General features: G+C 44.5%; 1 pseudogene; it reads left to right on the forward strand.

The window, feature by feature from the left end:
- Positions 1-376: 376 nt before the first annotated feature.
- Positions 377-21,138, forward strand: LOC123992281 (annotated as a pseudogene).
- The last annotated feature ends 384 nt before the right edge of the window (positions 21,139-21,522 follow it).

Raw genomic sequence — 21,522 nt, forward strand, 5'->3', positions numbered from 1 at the left:
ATTCCCTATATAGTGCACTACTTTAGGGAGAAATGTGCCTTTTGACATGCAGACATGGTGTTATTGTATGGTTGCTGTGAGGTCATTTTGAGAACCATTCGGAGATGCATTATTCACAACCACTTCTGTCTGTCATTTTCTTTTAGAATGTGGAAAGGACGAGTTTTTCCAGACTGAAGCAATGGAGCAGTTTCATCAGCTGGTGCCCCAGAAGGTCAGCGTGGAGTTTGAGAATACTTGTATAACCCAGCCAGAAAAGGTGAGTCATAGGACATGGAGTTAATATGAATTATATTTTCTGTGTTGGTCTGTGTTTCTGTTATTCCATTTTCTTCATCCTTTGACTATATCTGAATCATCGGACGTGAGGACGAGCATCTGTAGACTCAGGAGCTTCACCCCTGAGATGAGCTTCCCTCAGAGCAGCCTGGAGCTACTTCTGGAGGGTGAGTGGAGAACTTGGCACCAGAAAGAAGTGTGTCACAAATGGCAATCTATTCCCTACATAGTGCACTATAAAGGGAATAGGTTGCCATTTTGGATGTAGCCATAGAGGAGGGGATGAGAGGGTCTGGAAGGGTGGGGAAAATATCCATTCCTTGTTTGTGTATCATCAGATGGGCTTCTCCTCTCCCAGAGCAGACAGAGAATCCTTTGCCTTAACACCCTCAGGACTGTCTTGCAAGTGAGTGGTGTGAATTTGATTGATATGGTTACTAGTTTTCATAGTTGCATTGCATCAACATAGCTTTTTGCAAATATCTTTGACATTTGATCTCTCGTAAGAAATACGTTTGTTCTGAAGTCTCCTGCTTATCTCCCACTCATGTCCCCAGGTGACATCAGTGGACATTTCAGGGCCAGTCACAGTCAACACCTGCATCATCCACTACCGTCACCAGGAGTTCTCCCATTGGCTAGACCTGTTTCCATGGGAACAGCTTATTCATAGGAAAACAGCTCATAGAAAGAGGTATTAGCATTTTCAACTGACAAACCAGACTGGAGAATGTCAAGCACGCCAGTTGATTGCTTGAAACGGATGTAAAGACAATATCCAAAAACATACATTACTAACTTGGCCCTATAACATGGTTTCTTTTTTATATTGATTAACACTCTAATCCTCTCCTGTCTGCATCCTCATGTTTCTGTTGTGTCTGGTGGTGTATTGTGGTGTGTAGTCCAGTGGAGTATTTGCATACCCTCCCGTCCTACAGGAACTTCCCCCACCTGGACACCCCAGTGATGATCAGCTCCTCGGTGTCCAATGTCAATGTGTCTGGGAGACACTCCTCCCTTCGCCCTGGGCTTCATCTCAGTCAGCACAGGTACAGCACAACACACACTCACACAAGGCATGGTCAAAATATACTCCCATTGCATTAAAGGTCAAGAATATGTTGTGGGAACACAAAGTTTAGTCTTGCCTGGAGAGGAATGACAGGAATGCTAATGAACAGCAGTGGGTGTTTTTCTTCAGTTCATTCTGCTTTCAACATTGCAGTGGTTTCAGGAAGCCATGGTGCTGGAGCTGTTGAATCAACCCATTCCAAACATACCATTTACATTACATTTACATTTAAGTCATTTAGCAGACGCTCTTATCCAGAGCGACTTACAAATTGGTGCATTCACCTTATGACATCCAGTAGAACAGTCACTTTACAATAGTGCATCTAAATCTTAAAGGGGGGGTGAGAAGGATTACTTATCCTATCCTAGGTATTCCTTAAAGAGGTGGGGTTTCAGGTGTCTCCGGAAGGTGGTGATTGACTCCGCTGTCCTGGCGTCGTGAGGGAGTTTGTTCCACCATTGGGGGGCCAGAGCAGCGAACAGTTTTGACTGGGCTGAGCGGGAACTGTACTTCCTCAGTGGTAGGGAGGCGAGCAGGCCAGAGGTGGATGAACGCAGTGCCCTTGTTTGGGTGTAGGGCCTGATCAGAGCCTGGAGGTACTGAGGTGCCGTTCCCCTCACAGCTCCGTAGGCAAGCACCATGGTCTTGTAGCGGATGCGAGCTTCAACTGGAAGCCAGTGGAGAGAGCGGAGGAGCGGGGTGACGTGAGAGAACTTGGGAAGGTTGAACACCAGACGGGCTGCGGCGTTCTGGATGAGTTGTAGGGGTTTAATGGCAAAGGCAGGGAGCCCAGCCAACAGCGAGTTGCAGTAATCCAGACGGGAGATGACAAGTGCCTGGATTAGGACCTGCGCCGCTTCCTATGTGAGGCAGGGTCGTACTCTGCGGATGTTGTAGAGCATGAACCTACAGGAACGGGCCACCGCCTTGATGTTAGTTGAGAACGGCAGGGTGTTGTCCAGGATCACGCCAAGGTTCTTAGCGCTCTGGGAGGAGGACACAATGGAGTTGTCAACCGTGATGGCGAGATCATGGAACGAGCAGTCCTTCCCCGGGAGGAAGAGCAGCTCCGTCTTGCCGAGGTTCAGCTTGAGGTGGTGATCCGTCATCCACACTGATATCTCTGCCAGACATGCAGAGATGCGATTCGCCACCTGGTCATCAGAAGGGGGAAAGGAGAAGATTAATTGTGTGTCGTCTGCATAGCAATGATAGGAGAGACCATGTGAGGTTATGACAGAGCCAAGTGACTTGGTGTATAGCGAGAATAGGAGAGGGCCTAGAACAGAGCCCTGGGGGACACCAGTGGTGAGAGCGCGTGGTGAGGAGACAGATTCTCGCCACGCCACCTGGTAGGAGCGACCTGTCAGGTAGGACGCAATCCAAGCGTGGGCTGCCCCAGCCCTGATAGATTAGATAAGTCATCAGAAGTGTTTTTGTAAGGCACAATCAGCTTTTTACCATTCTGTAACACATGAACTGCAATGACTTTATTCCTCTATTTTTTTTATTTTTTTATTTCACATTTATTTAACCAGGTAGGCTAGTTGAGAACAAGTTCTAATTTGCAACTGCGACCTGGCCAAGATAAAGCATAGCAGTGTGAGCAGACAACACAGAGTTACACATGAAGTAAACAATTAACAAGTCAATAACACAGTAGGAAAAAAAGGGGGGAGTCTCTATACATTGTGTGCAAAAGGCATGACGTAGGCGAATAATTACAATTTTGCAGATTAACACTGGAGTGATAAATGATCAGATGGTCATGTACAGGTAGAGATATTGGTGTGTAAAAGAGCAGAAAAGTAAATAAATAAAAACAGTATGGGGATGAGGTATGTAAAAATGGGTGGGCTATTTGCAGATAGACTATGTACAGCTGCAGCTGGTAATCAAATGCAATATCCTTTTACATCACAGAATCATCACACACCTACACATAGTGAGTAGTTAGAGTTGCATACCAAAGTGTAGTAATGTGACCTGTGATCTTCAGTAGATCTGAATATGTCATGTATAATGTAGAGATGCAGCAGTTCCTGGACATCAGCACAAACACAGAGAGCCTCAATTTCCAGAATGTTCACTGCCACCTCTCTATGTCCCTGGCAAACACGTGTGGGGGGAAGCCCTCATCCTCGACTCCCTTACACTGCAGGCATACAAGGTAGGCAATAACTATTTAGTGTTACTCACTCACTACTACTCCCCAAGCTGGGTTCCAATGATGTGATGAAGAACACCAAAATCAGGCTACAGGAATTCCTACTTATCTATAGTTCACTACTTTTGACCACAACCCTATGGCCCCTGGTCAAAATTAGTGCACTATATAGGGCAGGGGTACTCAACTCTTACCGTACGAGGTCCAGAGCCTGCAGGTTTTCTGCACCTGGTGTCCAAGTTCTAAATCACTCTGATTTAGAGGGGAACAATGGAAAAAATGCAGTGGCACCGGCTTCCAGTCCAGAGTTGAGTTTGAGGGATATAAGAAATAAGGTGCATTTTGGATGCACCTTTTAATATCCATCTCTGACTAGGCCTACACTGAGTATGGTAATTGGCTCCTGTGTTGTACTAGCAGCTGTGTCTTTGTGGGTGGACACAGTGAAGGCCCAAGACTCGGCAGAAAGCTCCACGGTGTCTGTCCAGGGTGTGTGCGTGCCTGTGGTGAAGGGTCTCACAGAGACCATTGAGCCCTGCTGTCGCTCAACCCAAACCCCCAACCCTATCCTCAGCGTCTCCATCCTGGCCGTCTGCTACCACGTCACTACCGGGAACGTGGAGGTAGCTTACAGTTACTCATCCTACCATCAGTCCATCAAGCTTATCAGTCCTATTCCTTCTTCTTGATTGACAGTGTTATTCAGATAAGTTCGCATGCATCGTTCTCTTCCCTTGTGCAGGTCCAGTGTCAAGAGGAGCTGGCACTGCAGTGGACGCCATCAGACCACATGTTTATGTATCACCACGTGACAGAGAGCCAGGGTTGCTGGGATACTCTGTGTGACTCTCTAGGCCTGACAGAGGAAAGGGAGAGTTTAGCAGATCCACCAGAGACTGGATCTACTAAGACTTCTACAGCCCACAGCAGGGTCAAGGACCTGGGCAGAACCCGCTTCACAGCCTAGGTAACGGAGCACAACTACCTTCTGCTGCACACAGATGCCCTGTCCCCCTCCACTCACTTCGGCTCCATGAACGTCCGCTCGCCCCACATGTTTCTCAACTTCGACGGCAACAACATTTTCTCTTTCAAGGGCTTGGAGGTCCAGACGCACCCTAATCAGGCCACGGACCAACGCCACCTCTTTCCCTTCCTCTCCACCTGACACAACCTGCCTCTGCCTGGCTGTGGAGTTCCCCTACCAGTACAACTTCTCCAACTCCTTTGACAAGTTCATCAGCATTCAGAAGTTGCTCAAATCCCTGCACATCATCCCCAGCCAGACCCCAGGCTTCCAGCGTCTGCCCCCAGATCTGGTCTTCAAGATCAGACAGTTCTCCTTCGTCTTCCTGGATGACGTGTTTGAGATCAAGCTGAGGGACAACTACGAGTTGATGAAGGACGAGAGAAAGCAGAGCTCCAAGAGGCTCCAGCTGCTGGACAAGAAAGTGACTGACCTACCGAAGCAGCACAGAGAACTGCTGCCTGCGCATAGAGATCTACATCCAGCGCTCCCGTCGCCTCTACTCCAACACGCCCATGAGGAAGTCTCTTCTGACCTGGAGCTGGTGGCCCTGGCCGACCAGTCCCTCCACGGGCCGGAGCGCGTCCGCGAGCAGCTGTGGGACATCGATGGAGTCAGCCCCTTCCCCAGAGACGGGCTCCCCCTCGTGGTGCCGGGCAATCAAGTTCAACCTCACCGCCTTCTTGGGTGAGTGATGGGATTGTGTCCCAAATGGAACACAATTACCTTTTTATAGTGCAATACATTTGACCATTGCTCCATACCTTAATTATTTATATTAATATTGATAATATTATCTTTATACTAAATTATTTTTCCCCCTGCGCCAGTGAGAATCCGTGACTATCCTCGTTACCTGTTTGAGATCCGGGACTGGGAGCTGTCAGGCCGTCTGATCGAGACCGAGCAGGACGGGCTCGCCACAGGCAGATGCTGCCACTAGGCCAGCCATGGGGAGATGTAACCATCCACAGGAACATGCCACCACTCAAGTTCTACTGCGATTTCAAATGTGAGTCAAGTGTTTCAATGAAACGCGATCCTCGTTTTTTGAGATCAACACTTGTATTTTCAACAGTTGGCAATAGACACACACCGGACGATCACATACAGTGCATGATGAAAGTATTCAGACCCCCTCACTTTGATTGGAGTCCACCTGATTGATCGTGGTTTGGAAAGCCACACACCTGTCCTATATAAGGTCCCACAGTTGACAGTGCATGTCAGAGCAAAAAACAAACCATGAGGTCGAAGGAATTGTCCGTAGTGCTCCGAGACAAGATTGTCTTGAGGCACAGATTTGGGGAAGGGTAACAAAACATTTCTGCAGCACTGAAGTTCCCCAAGAACACAGTGGCCTTCATCATTCTTAAATGGAAGAAGTTTGGAACCCCCAAGACTCTTCCTAGAGCTGGCCGCCTGGCCAAACTGAGCGAAGGGCCTTGGTCGGGGCGGTGACCAAAAACCCAATGGTCACTCTGACAGAGCTCCAGTGTTCCTCTGTGGAGATGAGAGAACCTTCCAGATGGACAACCATCTCTGCAACACTCCACCAATCAGGCCTGAGTGGTAGAGTGGGCAGATGGAAGCCACTCCTCAGTAAAAGGCACATGACCGTCCACCAAAAGGCACCTAAAGGACTGACCAAGAGAAACAAGATTATCTGGTCTAATGAAACCAAGATTGAACTCTTTGGCCTGAATGTCAAGCGTCACGTCTGGAGGAAACCTGGCACCATCCCTACGATGAAGCATGGGGGTGGCAGCATCATGCTGTGGGGATGTTTTTTCAGCAAGGGACTGAGAGTAGTTAGGATTGAGGGAAAATTAGAGGGTCCAAAGTACAGGGAGATCCTTGAAGAGATCCTTGAAGACCTGCTCCAGAGCACTCAGGACAATGACCCTAAGACAATGACCCCAATGACCTCCCCAGGTACATTACTGGGCCTTCTTCACTCAGTAGAGGGGCATCCAGGTGCAGCAAAGGCCACGTCTTCACCAGAGGGGCTCAGAGACTCATCCCACAGGGTAGAAAGAGCTGGCACAACACAGGCATAGTTCTGTATATATTCTGTATGCTTCCGGCCGTTCTTTGGACACTGTGTTAACAACCCTGCAGGCAAGCTTCAATGCCATACAACTCTCCTTCCGTGGCCTCCAATTGCTCTTAAATACAAGTAAAACTAAATGCATGCTCTTCAACCGATCGCTACCTGCACCTACCCGCCTGTCCAACATCACTACTCTGGACGGCTCTGACTTAGAATACGTGGACAACTACAAATACTTAGGTGTCTGGTTAGACTGTAAACTCTCCTTCCAGACCCATATCAAACATCTCCAATCCAAAGTTAAATCTAGAATTGGATTCCTATTTCGCAACAAAGCATCCTTCACTCATGCTGCCAAACATACCCTTGTAAAACTGACCATCCTACCAATCCTCGACTTTGGCGATGTCATTTACAAAATAGCCTCCAATACCCTACTCAACAAATTGGATGCAGTCTATCACAGTGCAATCCGTTTTGTCACCAAAGCCCCATATACTACCCACCATTGCGACCTGTACGCTCTCGTTGGCTGGCCCTCGCTTCATACTCGTCGCCAAACCCACTGGCTCCATGTCATCTATAAGACCCTGCTAGGTAAAGTCCCCCCTTATCTCAGCTCGCTGGTCACCATAGCATCTTCCACCTGTAGCAAACGCTCCAGCAGGTATATCTCTCTAGTCACCACCAAAACCAATTCTTTCTTTGGCCGCCTCTCCTTCCAGTTCTCTGCTGCCAATGACTGGAACAAACTACAAAAATCTCTGAAACTGGAAACACTTATCTCCCTCACTAGCTTTAAGCACCAACTGTCAGAGCATCTTACAGATTACTGCACCTGTACATAGCCCACCTATAATTTAGCCCAAACAACTACCTCTTTCCCAACTGTATTTAATTAATTTATTAATTTTGCTCCTTTGCACCCCATTATTTTTATTTCTACTTTGCACATTCTTTCATTGCAAAACTACCATTCCAGTGTTTTACTTGCTATATTGTATTTACTTTGCCAAAATGGCCTTTTTGCCTTTACCTCCCTTCTCACCTAATTTGCTCACATTGTATATAGACTTGTTTATACTGTATTATTGACTGTATGTTTGTTTTACTCCATGTGTAACTCTGTGTCGCTCTATCTGTCGAACTGCTTTGCTTTATCTTGGCCAGGTCGCAATTGTAAATGAGAACTTGTTCTCAACTTGACAACCTGGTTAAATAAAGGTGAAATAAAAAAAAAAAAAAAAATAGTAATGACACACTCTATTTATACACTCACACAATGTTTTTAGGCCCAATGTTTTATTACATCTTCCCATATACATTAGTGCCCTACTCTAAAGTAGTGCACTATATTTGGAATTGGGTATTATTTGAGACTGAGTTGTTGAACAGCCAGCCTACCTGTTGGTCTAACTCGTGAGTGTGTCTGTGCACGTCGTCTGTTTGTCCTCTCAGCGGGCACGGTGATGAGGCTGATCTCAGAGTGGAACGTGACCCAGATGGTTTCAGAGCTGTCCCTGAAGACGGTGCACCTCATGGCCTCCGCCTGGGACGAGACGGCCGACCACCAGATCAACGCCCAGGTGAAGAAGACTCACTTGCTCGGCCTGTCCTCCTTCAGTTGCCAGAGCAACTGCATGGAGAAGGTAAGACAATGGGGAGGGGATGGTAGACACCCCAAATTTGATGGCACAGACTGCGTCTCCATTTGCACCCTATTCCCTATGTCGTTCACTACTTTTGACCAGGGACATTGGGGTGCCAGTTGGGACACAAACACAGTAGCTTTAAATGAATTATATTTGTTCTGTGTCTCAACCCTTCATTTGTAGTTCTCCAATCAAAAGCCATAGCTAGATAGATTTACATTTACATTTAAGTCATTTAGCAGACGCTCTTATCCAGAGCGACTTACAAATTGGTGCATTCACCTTATGACATCCAGTGGAACAGTCACTTTACAATAGTGCATCTAAATCTTAAAGGGGGGGGGTGAGAGGGAATACTTATCCTATCCTAGGTATTCCTTAAAGATCTCTTGTAAAAATGTGAAGTGTATAAATGGTGTTTCTCATTGTGGCAGGAGGTGAACCCAAAAGATGAGGTGAATGCCCCGTACACCCACAAGCTGTGCCTGGTTGACCTGCGAGCCTCCTGGACCACCACTAACAGGAACATAGCGGGGGTCTGTACGACGGCTACAAGAAGGCAGCTGTTCTCAAGAGGAACTTCTCCACAGAGGCTCTGAAGGGCCTGAGGATAGACGCTACACTGCAAGCTGCCAAGAAGCTCAAGCGCTCTTTGTCCAACTACTCTAGCGGCCACAGCACAGCCCCCTCCACCCCAACCATGCCCAGCACCAGCCGCCATGAGAAGAGCCCGTACGAAGGTAGGATGTTTCCCCTGGAGTAACAGAATTGCAGCCTAATTCCTTGTGAATGAATGGTCTTTCATGTGATTTTCTTTTAAGGGATTTTCAGATTTTATTGAACAGATGGTGAGAGGATGACAGTGGACAAATAAAGAGAGAGGTTCGAAACCGGCCTTTGGTACATATGTCACTAGATATGTATGCCAGATTTACTGCAGCATTACTGTTAGACTAGCTAGGCCATATGAATGGTCTTTCAATGTGATAAATTACTACCTATGTTTCTTCCACTCTTCCTTCCTCCTCTCTCTGCAGGGACATCCATGCAGCAGAAGCTAATTGCAGAGAGTGATACGTTTGTGGTATTTTCAAAGGAGGACTCTGGTGTGAGTGATCAGCTGTGTGGCATCGCTGCCTGCCAGACAGACGACGTCTACATCCGCAACTGGTTCATTGAGCTGGTCAACTGTCAGGTACAACTAGTGTCATGGAAGGATCAGAATTTGTTGGTAACATTTGTAAGATGTTTAATATTCATCAAATGTGTGTAAGGTACTTCTCATAAGAATGTATGTTGTTGTACTATAGTGGTGGCCATTGGCAGTTATCTGTTCTATGTCAGGACTAAGTTGCATGGGCCACAGAGAGGGGAGAGGTCAAAGTGTCATCATGTGTAAACATATCTTTTACTCCCTACCTTTTCTAGTGGGGAAAGAAGGGTTGCAGTGTCTGGAATCATTCTATGCTCCCTCTTATTGTTGTTTCTATCTTAACCTATAGCCTCATACTCCTCTCCGTGAGTTTGTCCAGGAGTTTGTATTTAGAGTGGGTTGTATCTAAATGACAATTTGATATATGCCTGTTGATATGGAGGATTTGGTTTATGGTTCTGGGGTTTGGGAAAGGAGACAACGCTGAAAGATGAATTATGTCTATGCTGTCTGACTATGTGTGTCTTTGCTATTAAAGGAACTCAGTTGCATTGTAAAGGGGCTCTCAGAGAATCCACTGGGAGACACTGAATTTATCTGAGAGTCAGGATTGTGATAGAGCTCATATAATTAAAAATTGACTTTTATAACTAACTCTGACGTGTGTGTGTGGTTTGCTCCCATGATTTGGTAAATAGAGGAAATTTCCACGACACTAGTCTGGGACTTTAGGTTCATGGCAAATCAGTTTAAGATTGTAAAGAGCAGTGGACCAATCACACTTTTAATGCCCCAGAAGTTAACAATTCTGTTTGCTAACAGGACTTTATTAGACAAAGACAAATATGGAAAGAATGTTCTGCATCTCAGTCATTTCGGATCCTTAGCGATACTGAAAACAGAACTTGTTCTATTTTTTAGCAACATTCTAATATAAAATGTTCTGCCAATCTAGCATTTTATTTAGCATGTGACACTCCAGTCTCCAGGGTTATAATCCTGCTCTGCTGTCTGTCTGTAGATGATGTTGCATGGCACAGAGACAGCTGGCTGACTGCTGGTGTCTGCTGCCAAGGCCCAGGTGCTGCAGTGTGAGCACCACCCGGCCTGGTACAGCGACACCCTCAAGCAGAAGACCACCTGGACCTGTCTGCTGGACAGCATGCAGTACTTTGTCACCATGGAACCCAACCCCTCAGAGCAGGAGGACTGGCAGCTGTGGCTTGAGGTGGGCCAGTGAAACCATTATTAACCGGCTCTGAAAGATGCACTATGCAGAAATCGCTCTGCCATCTCCTGGTTTCGAAAATTCTAATAGTTTGCCTCGTTTCAGTTTGCGACAAAGCAAGTATAGTGTTGAGAATCATTGTAACATCTAAACCACTGGGAAATATATTTTCCATAACCAAACATGTTGAATTTTCAGCTGTAAAAAAAAAAAAAAAGTTAAACGCAAAAACAGAACTTAACAAAGGGGAAGCAAAGGGGAAGCATAGCGCACGTAGAACAGATCTAACGGTTCAATGAGTGACAGATATGACTCACATTTCTATATACATTTGGTCAGGTTGCCCAAAAAGTTATATTGCCACTTTAACAGAAACTACCATAAATTATCATCTGTAGCATTGAATGTAGCATTGAGCATATGTGTTGCATATGGCTCATGATGGCTTACATTCAGGCTCAAGTCCAAGTTACATGACAGAGTATTTCTGTATTATGTTCAATACAGAGAGCGTATTTGTGCAGTTAGTCTTTCAGATTCAGGGTGCTGTCATAGCTTTGACCATGTGTCTTTTTCTTGGTTGTGTGTGGTGCGTCTGAAAAACATTGAGGAGCACAGGAAGCGTCACCTGGACTCCATGCTGGAGCTGATGGAGAGTGGTCAGGCTGTTGGAGGCATGGTCAGCACCACCACAGGTACTTCTGCTCCTCACACATCCACTCTACTTCATAGAATGCACTCTGTTTAAACCATGGCCCTGCAAAGCTGAACATCTCAACTTGATCTGAATCTTTCCTTAAAATTAAAGGGGGAATTCCCAAAGAAATGTACATTTATATTCACCATCTCCAGCACCATAAGTATAGACATATTTATAAACTGCACATTTTATGTTATGTAGTTTAAAAGTTCCACATGATTATGATGATAAGGTTAAAAAGTGGTGGAATTACCCTTTTAACTTGTGTCAAGGTAAATGTAACACTTCCTCTCTGTTCTGTGTATCCAGACTGGAACCAGCCGGCCCAGTTGAATGACACCCAGCAGGTCCAGCGTATCATCTCTCGTTGCAGCTGTCGCATGTACCACATCGGCTACAGCCACGACATCGACCCTGAGCTGGCCACGCAGATCAAACCCCCAGAGCTACGGCGCAACGAGAAGGAAGACTTGCTGTGTTCTATTTCATTCTGAGGCAACCTACATCCTCAAATACAGTGTTGGAACATGCTGACTGTTTTTTGCTGTGTTATTGAGTGTAAAGGCTTGAGCCCTTTGACTTAGTAGAGTGGGAGGAAAGATACCATCCGGGGCTGTGGACACCTTCACCCTCATTCACCATGACCTGGAGATCTCCACCAAGCCTGTGCAGTATGATCCTGGACATTGTCAACAACCTACTGCTGCACGTTGAGCCCAAACGCAAGGTAACGAGATGTCAACATCTGACTAGGCAGTGTTTTGTCCTATAGCATTTGCAACTGTGTAAGGGGTGAATCCTAACTCCCACTTAAGTCAAATTTTCACTCATGCATTGAGGTCAATGGGAGACTAAGTGAAATTTTTACTTCAGTTGAACTTTGGATTCACCCCTTACTGTATGATAGCTGAATCTCTTAACTTTACAAGTCCCTTTGCGTCCCAAATGGCATGATATTCTCTATGTAGTGCATGACTTTTGACCAGGGCTTTAAATAAGGTGCCATTTGGGATGCATCCTGTCCTATCCTCTAACCATGTTGTGTGTGGGCTCTGTCCTCAGGAGCACAGTGAGAAGAAGCAGCAAGTGTGTTTCCAGCTGGAGATCTCCAGTAACCCAGAGGAGCAGCGCAGCAGCATTCTATACCTGCAGGAGGCTATCAGGCAGCACGTGGCCCAGATCAGACTTCTAGAGAAACAGATCTACTCCAATATCAGGGTGAGCCATTGGACAGACTGACATACACACTCTTCTCATAGGCCCTGTGTGTGGAGGCAATGGCTGATTTCAGCACTGTTACCTGTGAGGTGAAAGTTGAAGGTAATTCCGATGGGAGAGACGATACAGTTGTATTCGATCTAGTTTACTTTATTCAATTATAATCTAGAGTGGGAATAAACACATCCCTGAGTTATGAATCCCTAAACTCTGAAATATCTACTTGGTGAGTGTGTATTTGACCTGTGTGGTGTGTGTATGACCTCCCTCAGGTCCAGCCTGAGGAGCTGAGAGGAGATGAGCTGTCAGAGATTTACGTGAGGCTGCAGAACCAGCTCAACCAGAAGAAGACTGACATGCAGATGAAGAGTGAGGAGCTCAACTTCCTCATCAGGTCAGCCCAACACCGCCACACACACACACACCATCATTTCAAGGACTAGGAAACTACTCAGCCAACCATGGGAAGTTCTGCCAACCACACTCACGTCTCCTGTGTTCTTCTCGGTATGTCTCGCTCTGCTCCCAGATGTTTTAAAGACTTCCAGCTGCAGTGGGCCAATAAGCTGGAGCTGCGTAAGCCCCTGGAGGACGTGAGTGTGGTTCGCAGGACAGAGATCTGCTTTGCCCAGGCCCGCTGGTGTCTCACTGAGGAGGATGGACAGCTGGGCATTACTGAGCTGGAGCTGCAGAGGTTCATGTACAGCAAGGTGTGTGGGCATGGGGCACGGAGGACACTACTCTGTCCTTACAAGGAGATGACCCTAACTCTTTTCATGCTGTGCTTCGGCAAGAGAGCTGGGCCCATATTCACCAAAAGTCTCAGATTAGTAGTGCTGAAATTAGGATCAGTTTTTCCTTCTAGATAGTAATGAATTAGATGATATTGACAGGGGGTACCTGATCCTAGATTAGTACTCCTACTCTGAGACGCTTTATGAATGCGGGTCCTGATGTTGACGCTAAACATCTATTAAACTGTCTCCTCCCACAACTGAACAAGTCAGATGACACAGCAGAACATCTCCTGTAACTGAGCCTGTTCACCATGAACAACCTGCTCCCCAACGCTGCATACAAAGTCAGGAAATAGTGCTAATCTGACCTTTTCTTTGGTAAGGGCAGTCTGCAGCTCAATCCGTGTATCGTTTTGGATACATTTTTACAACATGAGCTATGAACCTGTGAAGCTTACAAATATGTCCTCTAAAAGGGATCTCTGATAGGGCAAGCCTTTTTGTTTAGTTTTTTCAATATTTTGTCAGAAGTTTTAATCTCCTGCTGTTACTGATCCAATGATTCCAGGCCATGCTGCACCCAACATGTAGTGCTCACAAATAACTCTAATGCAGTGTTTGCTTGTGTTGTTAACTCTACTTGTTAACTTTCCCCTGTGTAGCACGTGAGGTTATGTATGGTGCTGGTACAGTAACTGGGAGTTCATGTCACTGTTGTTGACACCATACTGTTCATCATCCAGTCAGCATCAAGGAAATCCCACTCAGAATATTATGGTTGTCTCCCAAATGGCACCCTATTCCCTATCTAGTGCACTACTTTTGACCTGGGTCCTGGCCAATAGTAGTGCTCTATTAATGGAATATGGTGCCATTTGGGACTCAGGCTTTGTTATTCAGCAATGCATGTCCATCATGGGACTGGGTCACCAGAATGCCCAGATCCACAGTTCTTCGTGTTATTGTGTGCCCCTAGTTGCATTTGCACCGTCATCTGAGTGCTGTATGGTACCATGCCTTGCATCTTTGTATGAGTCATGTTTGTTTTGCAGATTTTTAGGAGGACACATGTTCAGATTCATTGTATTATCTTTACAAAATAATCTGAATTTGATTTGGTTTCCTATATTACAGGAAACATATTTTGGGGTTGCTTCATGAGTCAGAGGTTAGGAGCATGGCATTATTCAAGTGATTATTTTGACACCATATTCCCTATATAGTGCACTACTTTTGGTGCCATCTGGGATGCAACTTCTGTGACTTAACTTCATGAAACCTGTCTCCTAGGTGGTGTTGCATCCTCAGATCCCGTGTCATTCTGGCCGTCAGTTTGCCCTGCGCATCTTCAGTAAGGTCTGCCCCCCAGTGGAATCTCAGTCAAGGAGCACTTTGAGGTGAGGAGGAAGCATGTGATCTTAACATTAGAGATGTCACAAGGTATGTATGTGGTCATAACATTGAAGATGTCGTAACATGATCATAACATTTTAATTATGAAAGCATTGGGAGCATACAGTTAAACGTGTTTCTCTGTTGTAATGTGTTTGTGTCACCAGGTGAATGTGGTTCCTCTCACCATCAATCCCAGGAAGGAACGTGGAGGAGGAGGAAGTTGCTGATGAGGAAGACAAGTCCCGAATGGTCACTACTGGTATGTATTGCCTCTACCTGCTAGCATCCTGTCCAGGGGGTGTACTTGTACATCAAGCAACAGAAGCTGGGTGCCTGCCCTATGGGCCATTCTGACTCGGACAAGGCTTACTTACCAGTTATTGATGTGCAACAGTTATGCTTTACTATATAATACGTTTACTTGCCCTCAAGTCTCCATCCATCCGCTACATGTTGACCAGCCTGAAATCCACACCTGTCTCCACCCAACCAATATTACTTTTCATTGTCTGCCAATTCTTGTGTGGTATTCTATAGGTAGTTGCTGCGTCAACCCTGGTGTCTATTAAAAGCCTGGGTCTAGTGTGACCTTAAGGGCTGTGTGAGAGGGTGCATCCCACATGGCACCCTGTTCCCTAAATTGTGCACTATAGGCCCTGGTCAAAAGTAGTGCACAATAATGGGGATGGGGTGCCATTTTGGAAAGTACAGGAGTGTAGGTTGTGGACTCTAGAGTGGTAGTCGTTCAGAGGCCGTGGTGGTGCTGCTGCTGTCTTTTTCTTGAACTCACATCCACACTTGGTGCGTTGCTCTGCCACTTCTCACAATGGTGCTCGTTTAGTAAAGTCAGATCAAAGAAGAATCAATGTCTTGAAAGATCACATAATGAATCATTAGGATACTACATAACCAAATCAAATATAATCGCATCGTTTTTTGTTTGTTTTTTTATAAAAAAAATAATAATTATTAACAACAAATCAATACATAAAGCACATGAGGGAACACAAGCATACATAGATTACAAACAATGGACAATCGAGCTAGGGGGTACAATATCACATTACAATTACACAAGGACCTTAAGGGACATGCATATACTTACAATTCTAACAGCTTTTTTGTTAGTAGAGCATTTAACCCTCTTAAAATACAGTTCAATTTCTTTTTGTAGGATACGAAAATGTGGTTTTCTGTTTGTAAATTTACATTTGTGTATATGAAATTTGGCCAAAAGAATAATGAAATTAATTACATAAAAATGATTCCGCTTATTTCTATTGTATGTAAAGAATCCAAACAGTACATCTCTCCACAATAGTGTAAAATCTTCATAAATGTGTTCAATTATAAACCTACTGATGTCTTGCCACAGTTTTCTTACATGCATACAATGCCAAAAAAGATGCACAACTGTTTCTGGGTGGTCATTACAAAAGGAGCAATTTGAGTTGATGTTTTCCTTAAACTTCTTCATATAGTGGTTGGCAGGATAATATTTATGAATAATTTTAAAGGAAACTTCCTTAATTTTGTTCACAAGTAGGTATGTTTGTGGCAACATCCAAACTTTTTTCCAACGGATATTATCAATAAATCCATTCCAATAAGGCATGACATAAGGTATAGATACAACATCCTGCTGAAACAAGGATCGTATCGCTCTGTTGTTGAATGGACCAAAAGAGAAACAAATCTTTCCGACTGATGAGTCAACAGGGTCAATAGAAGGTAGGCTCATGTCCCTGAATAACATAGCAACACCTGAGGGAATGGCATCTAAAACAATTGCAAAATATTTAGGTGTTACAGGGACCTTGTAAAGTGATAAGAATTCTTTATAACTGAGTAAAAGACCCTCTGCATTTACCAGTTGGCTCACCAATAGGATATTATTTCTGAACCAATATTCTAAAAACAGAGAGGTATTTTTATACAATATATCCCGATATATAATCGCATAGTATGTTACTATTATACCAACAACACTACGTCACTTCTTTACATTTTAGGATAGTTAGCTAAATGGTAGGAAAAAAATGATCGTGCGACCAACTCAACAACGCGCCTCTAGGCAGAAGGTACTCACGAAACAGTAATTCAAGAAAATCTAAATGCATATGCTGTCATTTTTTTGTATTAATGTAGGCTACACTGTCCCACAAAAGTATCCTGTTGTCTCGCATTTGGGTATTTTAAATGTGGTCACACTATGCATGTGTCTGTACACTTTCCCTACGCTGTAAACCGAACACACGAAAGCAGCGCAATTGGCTTTGAATTCACGGATGCACGCGTGTCGTGCTGTAATTTCTTAAAGTAGATCACTCAACTGTTGAGTAATTTTATACTCCCTTGTGTGTCCTATTGTTCTTAGTAGTAATGTATACCCGCTTGTAAATCCTTTATATTTGAACTTTTTGACAACCAAGATGTCAGTTTCCGTAGTCTACAGGAATGACCATTCGGAACCGAAACTTGGCATGGACATTTAGTCTACAACACATTTAAACTTTCGGTCTGGTAGAAGATTCGGTCAGTGCCATTAGTGACGATATGTAGTGACGATATGATACAGTGCATTGCCTGGTTTATGCCTCGTGTGTGGATCTGGTTAGAGTGGTGTATGTGGCAATGCACTGCAGTTGGAGATGTGGCACGTTGGCAGTGACCTGTAGTGCAACGCATTGAGGGCTGTATGGAAGCGGGCCAAAATGAATTGACAACCCAAATCATTGCGTGGGCTGGTTAGAAATGTGTCATGGTCCGTGTTTGACACATCTGTTCTAAGTTATTTTATTTCTATTGTAAATTGTATCTCAGGCATGCCTGTCACCAAGCCTAGGCAGCTCTGAGGACACCATGGGGGGCACCTCAGGGGTCAGGAGGTCCTTCCGAAAGGCTCTTGAGGTATCTTTTATTTTAAATGAGATATGAGCAATTCATCTTTGTGTTTATGATTCCCCAAATGTTCATACTTTTGTACTACATTGCAGGGGCGCAACTTTGGTTTTAGAAGTGGGGGTGACATAATTAATGTGTGCATACGTTCAAAAGTTTGGGGTCACTTAGAAATGTCCTTGATTTTGAAAGAAAAGTACATAAAAAAAACAGAATAGAAAGAGTGAGGCCCCAGTGCACAACTGAGCAAGAGGACAAGTACATTAGAGTGTGTGGTTTGACAAACAGATGCCCCCCAAGTCCTCAACTGGCAGCTTCATTAAACGGTAGCCGCAAAACACCAGTCTCAACGTCAACAGTGACGAGGCGACTCCGGGATTCTGGCCTTCTAAGCAGAGTTCCTCTGTCCAGTGTCTGTTCTTTAAAAAAAAAAATATATTGGCCAGTCTGAGAGATGGCTTTTTCTTTGAATCTCTGCTTAGAAGGCCAGCATCCCCTACTCACCTCTTCACTGTTGACGTTGAGACTGGTGTTTTGCGGCTACCGTTTAATGGCTTCCAGTTGAAGCTCGCATCCGCTACAAGACCATGGTGCTTGCCTACGGAGCTGTGAGGGGAACGGCACCTCAGTACCTCCAGGCTCTGATCAGGCCCTACACCCAAACAAGGGCACTGCGTTCATCCACCTCTGGCCTGCTCGCCTCCCTACCACTGAGGAAGTACAGCTCCCGCTCAGCCCAGTCAAAACTGTTCGCTGCCCTGGCCCCCCAATGGTGGAACAAACTCCCTCACGACGCCAGGACAGCGGAGTCAACCACCACCTTCCGGAGACACCTGAAACCCCACCTCTTTAAGGAATACCTAGGATAGGATAAGTAATCCCTCTCCCCCCCCCTTAAGTTTTAGATGCACTATTGTAAAGTGACTGTTCCACTGGATGTCATGGGGTGAATGCACCAATTTGTAAGTCGCTCTGGATAAGAGCGTCTGCTAAATGACTTAAATGTAAATGTAATGTAAATGTAATGAAGCTGCCAGTTGAGGACTTGTGAGGCATCTGTTTCACAAACTAGACACTCAAATGTACTTGTCCTCTTGCTCAGTTGTGCACTGGGGCCTCCCACTCTTTCTCTTCTGGTTAGAGCCCGTTTGTGCTGTACTGTGAAGGGAGTAGTACACAGCGTTGTATGAGCTCTTCAGTTTCATGGCAATTTCTCGCATGGAATAGCCTTCATTTCTCAGATCAATAATTAAATGATGAGTTTCAGAAAAGTTATTTGTTCCTGGCCATTTTGAGCCTGTAATCGAACCCACAAATCCTGATGCTTCAGATACTCAACTAGCCTAAAGAAGGCCGGTTTTATTGCTACTTTAATCAGAACAACCGTTTTCAGCTGTGCTAACATGATTGCAAAAGGGTTTTGTAATAGTCAATTAGCCTGTTAAAATGATCAACTTGGATTAGCTAACACAATGTGCCATTGAAACACAGGAGTGATGATTGCTGATAATGGTCCTCTATGCGTATGTAGATGTTCCATTAAAAATCAGCCGTTTCCAGCGACAATAGTCATTTACAACATTGACAGTGTCTACACTGTATTTCTGATCAGTTTTATTTTAATGGACAATTTTTGTTTACATTTTCTTTCAAAATCAAGGACATTTCTAAGTGTGTGTGTAAGTAATTATCCAGTCTGATAAACAATCTACCCGACCACTCGGAGGCGTCCGCTTGTTAATGCAATTTCAGAATGTGGGAGGGACATGACCCCAGTGAAAGTTGTGTCCCTGCTACTTTGCCAACTAGCTACATCTGCTGGTGGAATTGGCTTGTTGTTTCACAAGTACTTCCCAACTTTCTCACTAAAGTTATGCTGCTTCAGATATGGCATCCTATACCCTATATTGTGCCCTACTTTTCACCAGAGCTCTATGGACCCTGGTCAAAAGAAGTGCACTATAATGAGGATTAGGGTGCCATTTCAGACACGGCCTTAGGTTTTTCATACCGTATTGAAACTGAAGTATGTCTTATTTCCCTGTCTAGCATCCTGTTGATGACATCGACAAGATGGAGAGAGCAGCCATGAATGTAATTTTAATTTAACCTTTATTTAACCAGGCAAGTCAGTTAAGAACAAATTCTTATTTTCAATGACGGCCTAGGAACAGTGGGTTAACTGCCTGTTCAGAGGCAGAACGACAGATTTGTACCTTGTCAGCTCAGGGGTTTGAACTCTGTCAGCTACAAGGTAGGTATCACCATGTGCTAAAGTCAAGAGCAGAAATCCCAGTTGGATGATTTCCTGCGCATTCCCTCCTGATTCCAGGGATCGTCCAACCAGGATATCATGCAATTCCCAGATTTTCCAGGATTTTGGAACTAGCTAAAGTACAACTGTACTCAATACTTTGATTCCAGCCAGTTATTGATTGCATATACATGTCAGTGAGTTTATAAATAAACATTCCCCTCGAAGGGAGATGTTTAATCTCACTCAGCCATTATTAGATACAGAGTCATGGCATCAGGTCACATGTTTTGTTCTCAGACTGAAAATAAATACCTCAACATCTGCAGTGTGTGTTTTGTCTGTTTTGTATATGTAAACCATCTCAAACTGTTAGCTTGTTTGTGACATGGATGTAATTTCTAATCCATCTCAGATTTTCAATTTCATGTCTTCAGGGATTTGCAAAATAATCGTTATTGTCCAATGACAGCATTATCTTGCCTTCCAGATTGCATAATGCTTGGTATTATCAACCATGGGGTTTCAACCCTTTTTCATAGCTGATTTGAGTAAATGTTTAATAAATTATAATGCAAATGTAATATTCGTATATTATTATGTAATATCATTAAACAGGAGATCAATGAACACACACAGACATGTCATGAAGGCATGAGTATTGAATCCAATTTTCTCATCAGAATTATATGAACAACGGTTGTACTTTTTAACTCTCAGTCAATGTAGTTTCATTATGTATTGTGTCCACCATAGGGAGAGAAAAGCAGTGTTGACTGGAAGGATCTGAACCTGGTTTCTGCCTTGTCTGGAGTACCACAACAACACGTGGACCTGGCTGGACTTTTCCATGGCTGTGAAGAGGGACATCAGGAAAGCCCTGGTAGCACAGGTACTGCACTGAACCCTGTCCCGCTTATTACTAACCCAACCGCTGCAGGTCAAAGTTCCCCCCTAGAAACAGATCTAGGATCAACCTCTCCTCCCCCTTGACCCATTATTGGGGAAAATGTAAAACTGACCCAGGGTCAGCATGTAGGGGAAACTTAATCCTACTCCGTACTGCACAGGGCGCTGGCCCCTCCAATTACCAAAACATCCATGCCCTACAGTAGCAGTTAGATGGCAAAAATGGCACTTCTACCATCATGATGTTCCAAGCCGCCAAAATGCCAATCCCTGCCTAAAGCTATTTTTATGTTACAATATAGAACTATGTATAGTTGACTTCATTCATATGTCCTATATACAGTGTGGCAAAAAAAACGTATTTAGTCAGCCACCAATTGTGCAAGTTCTCCCACTTAAAAAGATGAGAGAGGCCTGTAATTTTCATCATAGGTACACTTCAACTATGACAGACAAAATTAGGAAAAAAATCCAGAAAATCACATTGTAGGATTATTCATGAATTTATTTGCAAATTATGGTGGAAAATAAGCATTTGGTCACCTACAAACAAGCAAGATTTCTGGCTCTCACAGACCTGTAACTTCTTCTTTAAGAGGCTCCTCTGTCCTCCACTCGTTACCTGTATTAATGGCACCTGTTTGAACTTGTTATCAGTAGAAAAGACACCTGCCCACAACCTCAAACAGTCACACTCCAAACTCCACTATGGCCAAGACCAAAGAGCTGTCAAAGGACGCCAGAAACAAAATTGTAGACCTGCACCAGGCT

The sequence above is a fragment of the Oncorhynchus gorbuscha genome, linkage group LG13, assembly GCF_021184085.1.
Source record: "Oncorhynchus gorbuscha isolate QuinsamMale2020 ecotype Even-year linkage group LG13, OgorEven_v1.0, whole genome shotgun sequence".
NCBI lineage: Eukaryota > Metazoa > Chordata > Actinopteri > Salmoniformes > Salmonidae > Oncorhynchus > Oncorhynchus gorbuscha.